At 39.2% G+C, this 8450-nt stretch overlaps 1 pseudogene; it reads left to right on the plus strand.

Annotated features, from left to right (window-relative positions):
- The first annotated feature begins 3304 nt into the window (after window positions 1–3304).
- On the plus strand, window positions 3305–3960 carry LOC124973495 (olfactory receptor 2L5-like; annotated as a pseudogene).
- The last annotated feature ends 4490 nt before the right edge of the window (window positions 3961–8450 follow it).

The following is an 8450-nucleotide window of genomic DNA, read 5'->3' on the forward strand; positions in this document are numbered from 1 at the left end:
CCCTATAAGGGGCTGGGTGCCATGTCTTACAGTATTAGCAGCAGCATTTGTCTTGATCCAGGAATCAAAGAAACTCTCTTTTGGGGCTCCCAATGAAGTGCTCTCAGCTCATCATCTGTCTAAGCTTCTTACTTATAAAGGTCTGCAAACACTACCACCCTTTCGGGTGTTGGCCTTGCAAACTGCTCTTATCGAGGACTCTTCCGTTTCCCTTAAAACATGCTCTCCTTTAAATCCAGCCACCCTCTTACCCCTGCCTTCCAACATACATGCTTCTGCAACCCATAGTTGCCTTGAGACCCTGGAGGAGTTACTTCCCTGCCCCTCTAACGTCCAGGAAGGAGCTCTATGCAACCCTACTGTTATATGGTTCACTGATGGAAGCTCTTTTCTCCATAAAGGGATCCAACAAGCTGGAAATGCCATTGTCTCTCTTAAAAAGGTAATAGAGTCAAGAGTACTACCCAACAACACCACCAACCAACAGGCAGAACTAATTGCCCTTACCGGCACATTCACCCTCGCAAAGGGACAATCCCTCACAGTCTACACCGGACTCCAAATATGCTTTTCACATTATTCTCTCTCATGCTGCTATCTGGAAAGATAGAGGCCTTCTTACTACAAAAGGAAACTCCATCACCAACTCTAGTTACATTCTAAAACTCCTTGAGGCTGTTCGCCTCCCAGCAACTATAGGCCTTGTACATTGCAGAGCCCATCAAACACATCAATCATTCATCTCTTCATGTAATAACAAGGCAGATAAGGAGGCTAAAAGGGCTTCCCTAATGTCCATGCCAGCTCCTATTATGGCTCTCCATGATCCTTTGCCTCCACCACCCCCAATAGGAAAATACGTTCCTATCTCCATCGTCTATTTCACCCCAACCTTTCTTCACTCTTACCATTTGCTAAAATTCATCTGCAACTGTCCTCCTCTGATATCTCATTTCTGAAGGAACTCTCCACCTCATGTGAAGCTTGCCTGCAAACAAATCCTACATCAGTCAGACCCCCCATTTTTCTGACTCATCAAGCCCATGGCAACATTCCAGGGGTAGACTGGCAACTTGATTTCACTCACATGCCCACAGTAAGAAAATCTAAATACCTATTGGTTATGATAGACACCTTCTTGGGATGGATTGAAGCCATCCCCACCTCCAACAAAAGGGCAATAACTGTCTCTACCTTCATCCTTCATGAAATTATTCCTCACTTTGGAGTACCTACTTCCTTCCAGTCAGATAATCGACCTGAATTCATTTCCCAAGTCACCCAACAACTTGCCAAGGCTCTCAGGATCCATTGGCATTTCCACATTCCCTTTCACCCAAAGTCATCAGGCAAAGTAGAAAGATCAAACTGAATACTTAAAAATGTTTTAACCAAGCTCTCTTTAGAACTTCACCTCAACTGGGTTAAACTCCTGCCCCTTGCTCTTCTGTGTCTTTGCTCACTCCCAAAGAAACAAACTAATACTTCCCCTTTTGAGTTAATGTATGGTCATCCCATTCTGCCCCCTGGGATAGTGCCCCTTCTTTCCCTTCTTCCTTCTCAAATATCCATTCCTCTCCTAAATCATATTCGAGCATTTCTATGGGGCTATGCTGACTCCACCCTACCTAAACCGTTATCTGACCTCCTTACCCAACCTCTGCAAATAGGAGACCAAGTTCTTATTTCTCCTCCTCAGGAAGGTACAATCCCTCTATCTCCCAAGTGGCAGGGACCCCATACAGTGATCCTGGCCATGCCAACAGCTGTCAAGTTACAAAATCTACCAGGATGGCTGCACATTTCTTGGGTTAAGCTCTTTTCTTGGTCCACTAATCCCTCTCCAGCTCCTAATCCACAGGCTTCTTCCAACTGATACTCAGCCACTCCTGTGGGACCCCTTCATCTCAGACTGAAGATCATAAAGCCCTCCACCCTTTCTCCCATTCTAGAAATTGGGAACCAGATGACTGAAACACCAGGCAACCATGCCCAGCCATGAGGACTGGATTCCTGTTTGTAATTTCCCTAACCTCTGAATTTTTTTCCAATAGAATGCCAGCCGAAAAGGGGAGCCCCCTGTCATTTACTTCCATGTCAACTAATCAGCTTGTATGACAGAAAATATCAGGATCTTACAAAAATTGAGCCGGACTACAGGTGTGCCCCCAGAGGAACTATCAAGTCCCCAACTCTTCCTGCCACAATGATATCTCTCCCTTGAATCTGCTCTATGTCCACACTCAGCAGGAAGTAATTACAGAAGACTGAACTTCATCCATGTATCCAAAAAAATTTTTTTTTATAAAAAAGGAAATGGAGGAATGTAAAGTATAAAGTCACCTGCCTCTCTCGATGCAGGTATTTTCCGCCTCACAGCCACTTGTCAATCTGTGCTCCACCCACCTCTTCCATTACAGGAATTTCCAGCTTACACTGCCGCCATTTTCCTGCTTCCCATGTTACGTCCTAACATGCTATTGGTTCATCAGTCAGTCTGCAAGAATTCTCCACCGCCATTGGTTCCTTCCAGCCTGTGAGATTTCAATATCTGGGAGAAGCCATACACCATCTTTCTCTTTTTCCCCTTCTTTTCACCCTGAGCAGATGCGTTGATTTTCCACATAATAAAGTCTCTTGTGTGAGATCTTGTGTCTGTGGAGCATTTTTTCTGGGATCTACCGGAGAGCCACAACTGAGCCAGCGAGAGGCGGCTGCCTTACATCTCGGGAGCGCACAGCGGAGGCTACCACCGTGGCTGCCAAGTTGAGCTGCATTTTTAGCCCTAACAGTGAACCATTTTAAATGACTTAAACTATAAACTAAACTGTACAACCTATGAAAAAGACCCTGCATTGCAAAGTTATGTAAATGAAATTGTTAAAACTTTAGCTGAAAGTTTATGTTTAGAAGAATGTTTGGATCCTCATTTTATGAATACAATATCATATATGAACTGAATTTTAGAAAATAAGTGTATTAGTTAGTCATTTTGAAAGATACCACATGCAAAAGTTGCAAATCTATGTAAGTTGGTAAGTTTAGATACTTCACATGAATGTAAGTGTACTATATGGGGATTTGTCTTATAAACAGTTGAATATACCTAAGGTTTCTGTATGTGAAAATGTGGTTAATGTGCTTATTATGGGGATAAGTAAACTACTTTCATTTTTAAATGAAACTGAATTAAAATATTTTCTTTCCAGAAAAAAAAATAAAGTACAAATATCTGAGGAAGAAAATTAGACTTCTTTTTAACAAGTTGTTAATACTGGTTCTTTGAGAGAGAGATGAAAATTTTATGAATAATTCATGTAATCTAATCACTGCTTTCCTATTTGAAAACAACTGTATTTCATTCATTGGGTGTGGAATTCAAAGTTTCTTCTTCCTGATTTTAGTAGGTGCAGAAACACTGTTGTTGACATCTAAGGCCTATGACCATTATGTGGCAATTTTCTGCCTGCTCCACTATGCCTTTCCCATGAACAAAAGAGTATGTGTACTCATAATATTGTGATCTTGGATGATGGGCTCTGTCAACTCCTATGCTCACACCATAGATGCCCTCCATATCCCTTGCTGTAGATCAAGGGGCATCAATAATTTCTTCTGTGATGTCCCTGCCATGTTGACCTTGGCCTGCATGGACACTTGGGTCTATGAGTACACAGTGTTTGTGAGAACCACAATTTTTCATGTGTTTCCATTTGTTGTAATTGTTGGTTTCTGTGGTCATATTCTCCTTGCTGTCTGCCCCATGCATTTGGGGGAAGGGAAAATGAAGACTTACTCTATTACAGCACCCACCTCACTGTGGTGACCTTCTACTATGTACCTTTTTCTTTCACTTACCTACACCCAAGATATCTCTGGTCTCCAGCAGAGGATAAGATTTTGGCTGCCTTCTACACCATCCTCACTCCAATGCTCAATCCTGTTATCTACAGACTATGAAAAAAGAGGTGATGGGGGCCCTGAGCAGATGAATTCAGAGACTCTCTTGTGTGAAATGTAGATAAACTTTCTGCCTCATTCCCCAGGACTTACTGCAAGTCCACTCAGCAATGTGTAGTAGATGAGAATATTATTTCATATTGGGAGTGGTTGGACTATGATCTAGAATATAAGAGAATTGCTCATATCTGTACAAAATTGTCTTCACATTTGTAGCTTTAAACATACTTTTTTGGTTTATTATCCAAATTGAATGTTTATTTTCTGTTAATTTTATCAAGGGGAAGAATTTTGGTCTTGCTGAAATAAAAATGGAAATTTTCTTCATAGATTTGGCTTTTTGCTTGACAATTTTATTATTTTTCATGTTATCTTCTAATAAATTTTCAATTCCTTATTTTTCTGTGTTTAAAATAGAAAAACAAATGTGTTGAATGGTAGGTCTATTCAGAGCCATAAGATTTGTTTTTTGTTTCCAACATTGTACACCTTTAACTACTCTGTACCAATTGCTTCTTTTTCATTTTTAGGAAATTATTACAGAAATTCAACAAAGGCTCATTAGTGATTCTGAAGTATTTACTCTAGATTTCATGAGAAATTAATGTTTCCTTTAGGGGATGGATCCTAAGAGAAAGATCAACAATAAGGATTGAGAGGTGCCAGCAGAAGTCAAGGATGAGGGGAGGTGAACTATAAAATGAATAGGTCAAAGATATCATCTGATGAGTGAAGTTAGGAATATGAGGACATCCTCCACCCTCCCAATGCTCAGCACACACTCTACATACATCCCACATAGACACTACTCATGGTTAAGACCATATCTTCTAGATGAGGTTTTGCTTTTAACTTTTTATATTTCATGTACCTACTGAGATGTTTTAGGGAAAGTCCACACATGTGGACCAAGTAGTGTCCATTATTCACAGTACATACTAGATGATAATTTCAATAAATTTAGTTTTAGAAATAATGTTTCAACTCATTTTGCTGAGGTGGTCTGAAATATTTGTAAGCTGAAAGACATGATTTTTAGTACAGGCTTAGTGTTTATGAATTATATTTATTTCTGCTTTTTGTTGGAAATTTTTATTTCATCTTTATTCTGAAGGATCATTTCTCTTAATGTAGTAATCTTGGTTGGAATTCACTATTTTCCAGAACTTGGCATATATAATTCTAAGCCCTCCTGATTAAAAAAATCTAAGCTGAAAAATCAGTTGAAATTCTAATTTGTCTCTGAATGTGAACTGATATTTCTCTCTTATGGTTTTAAAATTCTATCCTTATTGTGTATGTTAGGCATTTTAATTAGAATGTGTTTTGGGAAGAATATTTTCTTATCTTACCTAAAATTGTTCCAAACGTACTTTGTTTTTATATGCATTTTCATCTTTTTCCTAATATTTGGAAGTTTTTCTAACATTATTTCTTTGAAAAGTCTTTTCATTACTCTAGTTTTATTTTCTTTCAGTGCCTTTGTCTATACCAATGACTCTTAGTTTAGTATCTTCATGTATCCTAAGTTTCCTGAATATTCTGGTCATGACCTCTTAACACCTTATCATTTTTACCTACTTCATTTGTAAGAATATATACTTCATTTGCAAGTCCTTAGAATTGGTCTTCAAAATGGTCTAATTACTGGTAACAATTTCAACGGATTTTAATCTGATTTTTGAGTATTTCATTTCTAGGAAACTGATTTTTTCTTTTTGTAAGATCTGCCTCTTTTTTGAAATGAAATTTAACTTCCTGCATTTTCTCTTTAAGTTTATATCTTGCATCCTCTTTTAGATCACTGAAATTTGTAACACTGAGAATTCTTTGACACTTCCTCCATTGGACTGTCATTTGATTCTTTTTTTGATGTGCTGGAGGTTGGTTGGGGTGATTGTTTTCCCCACAGTGATCCAGGTTCCTTGGAGAGACTCTAAGTCCCTCTAAGGTTCCAGCTGTTCAATATTTAGTTTTAGAATACGCACTATCTCCTGCACTTCTCTGATCAGTTGTTCTTTCACTGCTTCTGTTCTGGGATGTGGAGGGGTTTAGAGGTGCTACCTACATTGGTGCAACACATTTAATTCTCTACAACATTTTATTCACCCATGTATCTGTTGATGGACACTCTGGTTGATTAAATACCTTGGTTATTGTGAAGAGTGCTATAATAAGTGAGTGCAAATATTTTCTTGATATAATTAATTCATTTCTTTAAACATAAATCCAGTAGTAGGATTACTGAGACTTCTATGTGTCCTCCTTTTATTTCTCTAAGGAACTCCCTAACTGATTTCCATAATGGCTGTACTAATGCATAATCCCACCAAGAGTATAAAGAGTTCTTTCCAGATGCACCCCAAGAATCAGAATTAGTGCATCATTTACTAACTGTAGGCTTAATTTATTAAGAATCACTAACTATTTTCTACAAGGGCAATAACACTTCAAATTTCCACAAAAGCACACAAAGTTTCCAATTTCTCCACACCCTTGTTAGAACATTTTTCTGCTTTGTTTCTTAATTAAAATTTACTGGTTGGTGTGAAATGGTGTCCGACTGTGAGTTTCATGTGCACTTCCCTAGGAATCACTAAAGCTGAGCATATTTTGATGTGCTTATGACCCATTTGCTTGTCCTTTTGAGTGAAATCTATGCCTTTTCAAATTATTTGCTCACTTTCTGATCACCACTAATTAAAGTGTGTGCTGTATGTGTGTGTTCATATACTCTAGATTTCATTTCTTCCTAGGTGGTGGAGAGTTCTCCCAGTACTGTGTACTGCAGTTTTACTCTCTGTTATTTTTCCTTGTGTTATTTGTACTTCTGGAGTCATATCCAAGAAATCACTGCCAAGCATAGCATCATAAAAGTTTCCTCTCTGCTTTCATTCAACACTTTTTAGCTTCCACATGTTGATCTGTAGTTCATTTTGATTGTATTATTCTATGTGGTATAAAGTAAACATGAATTCAGTGTTTTGAAAGTAAATATCAATATTTATGGAAAAGCCTGTGCTTCCCACATAGATGGTCTTGGATCTTTTCTCAAAGACAATTATGTCATGTATCAGAGGGTTTATTTCTTGATTTTACTATCTTCCATTTGACTAAATGTCCTGTTGTATGCCACACCAAACTGTTATGAACACTGTTATGAAACACACACACACACATGCACACACACACACACACACACACACACACACACACACACTGTTAGCAAAGCTTGAGGTCAGGAAGTGTCAGGTGACTTTTTATGCTCCTGCTGTCATAACTGCCACCATCTGAAACTAGACCCAACCTGTGGCTCCAGAGGGTAGAGTGAAACCATGAGCTGTTCCAAAATGTGTTTGTGCACATGGAAAGGAAAAAACAATTTCTCTGTGAGCAGTTTCCTTAAGAGCAAATGTGTGAGCCCTGATCCTGAACTAAACTCTATGCAATGGTGTGACCAGCTTAGCTCCTCAGTTTTCACTCATGTCCAGATGAAAGTATTAAAAATTCCAACACCACAACAGCACAGCCATGAAGCACAAATTGGGTCATTCCATGTTGGAGAAGGGGGTGGTGAACAGGTCACATGCCCCAAAGCTGCCATGGGAAAGCAGTGGGTAAGCAAAGAAAGGACATCATGTAAACCTAGGTGCTGGTGGGAATGTGCTTTGTTTGGAAGTTTTGGGTCTCCTCCCAAGCTCACAAGTTACAATCCTAATGCCTCAGTCATGTCATAGGAGGTAGAATCTGAGGGAGGGTGTTATTCAGTCATGAAGCTAGGGCTTCATAAATGGAATCAGAACCTTTAAAATACAGCTTGTTGGGAGTTGGCTCACCCTTCATTGTGTGAGGACACAGCAAGAAGGCATCATGTTTAACCAGGATACAGCCTTCACTATGCACTGAATCTACAGGCCTCATGATCCTGGGCTTCACAGCTTCCAGAACCATGAGGAATAGATTTACATTGCTTATATGCTACCTATGCTAAGGAATCTTGTTATAGCAGCTTGAATTCACTAAGGTACAATCTCTGCTGTTCTTCTCAGTTACTGCTCCTGGAAAGAACCTGAAGAATACTGAATTAAGTGGATTTTCTGAGTGCAGGCCCTGTACTCATTCTAGGTATTGAATAATGGAGGGAACCAAGAACCTGGTTCGTCATTTTGTGAAACACCATAGTCTTGGAGAACTTGTGCTTCTCTTTGAAATTAGTTTGCTGGAAAGTAAACTGGAGGGAATGTACCCTATAATATCAGAGATGGCCTCACTGGGGGTCCTTTTGCTGATATTGAAGCTGAGCATGCAACTAAAACTCCTGTAATACCCAGCTAAGGTAGAGCTAAGATGCCAGAAGGAGGAAGTACTAGGGTAACATATAACTCTTCTGGGAACTGCCCCAGAAGGCTAAATAAGAGAAGCAGCCTGGTTTTCTTAAGACTCTAATTTTGTTCTTAGCCTCTTTCAATGGAATTGCCAATGTGACCTTA

Source organism: Sciurus carolinensis, assembly GCF_902686445.1.
Source record: "Sciurus carolinensis chromosome 19 unlocalized genomic scaffold, mSciCar1.2 SUPER_34, whole genome shotgun sequence".
Lineage (NCBI taxonomy): Eukaryota > Metazoa > Chordata > Mammalia > Rodentia > Sciuridae > Sciurus > Sciurus carolinensis.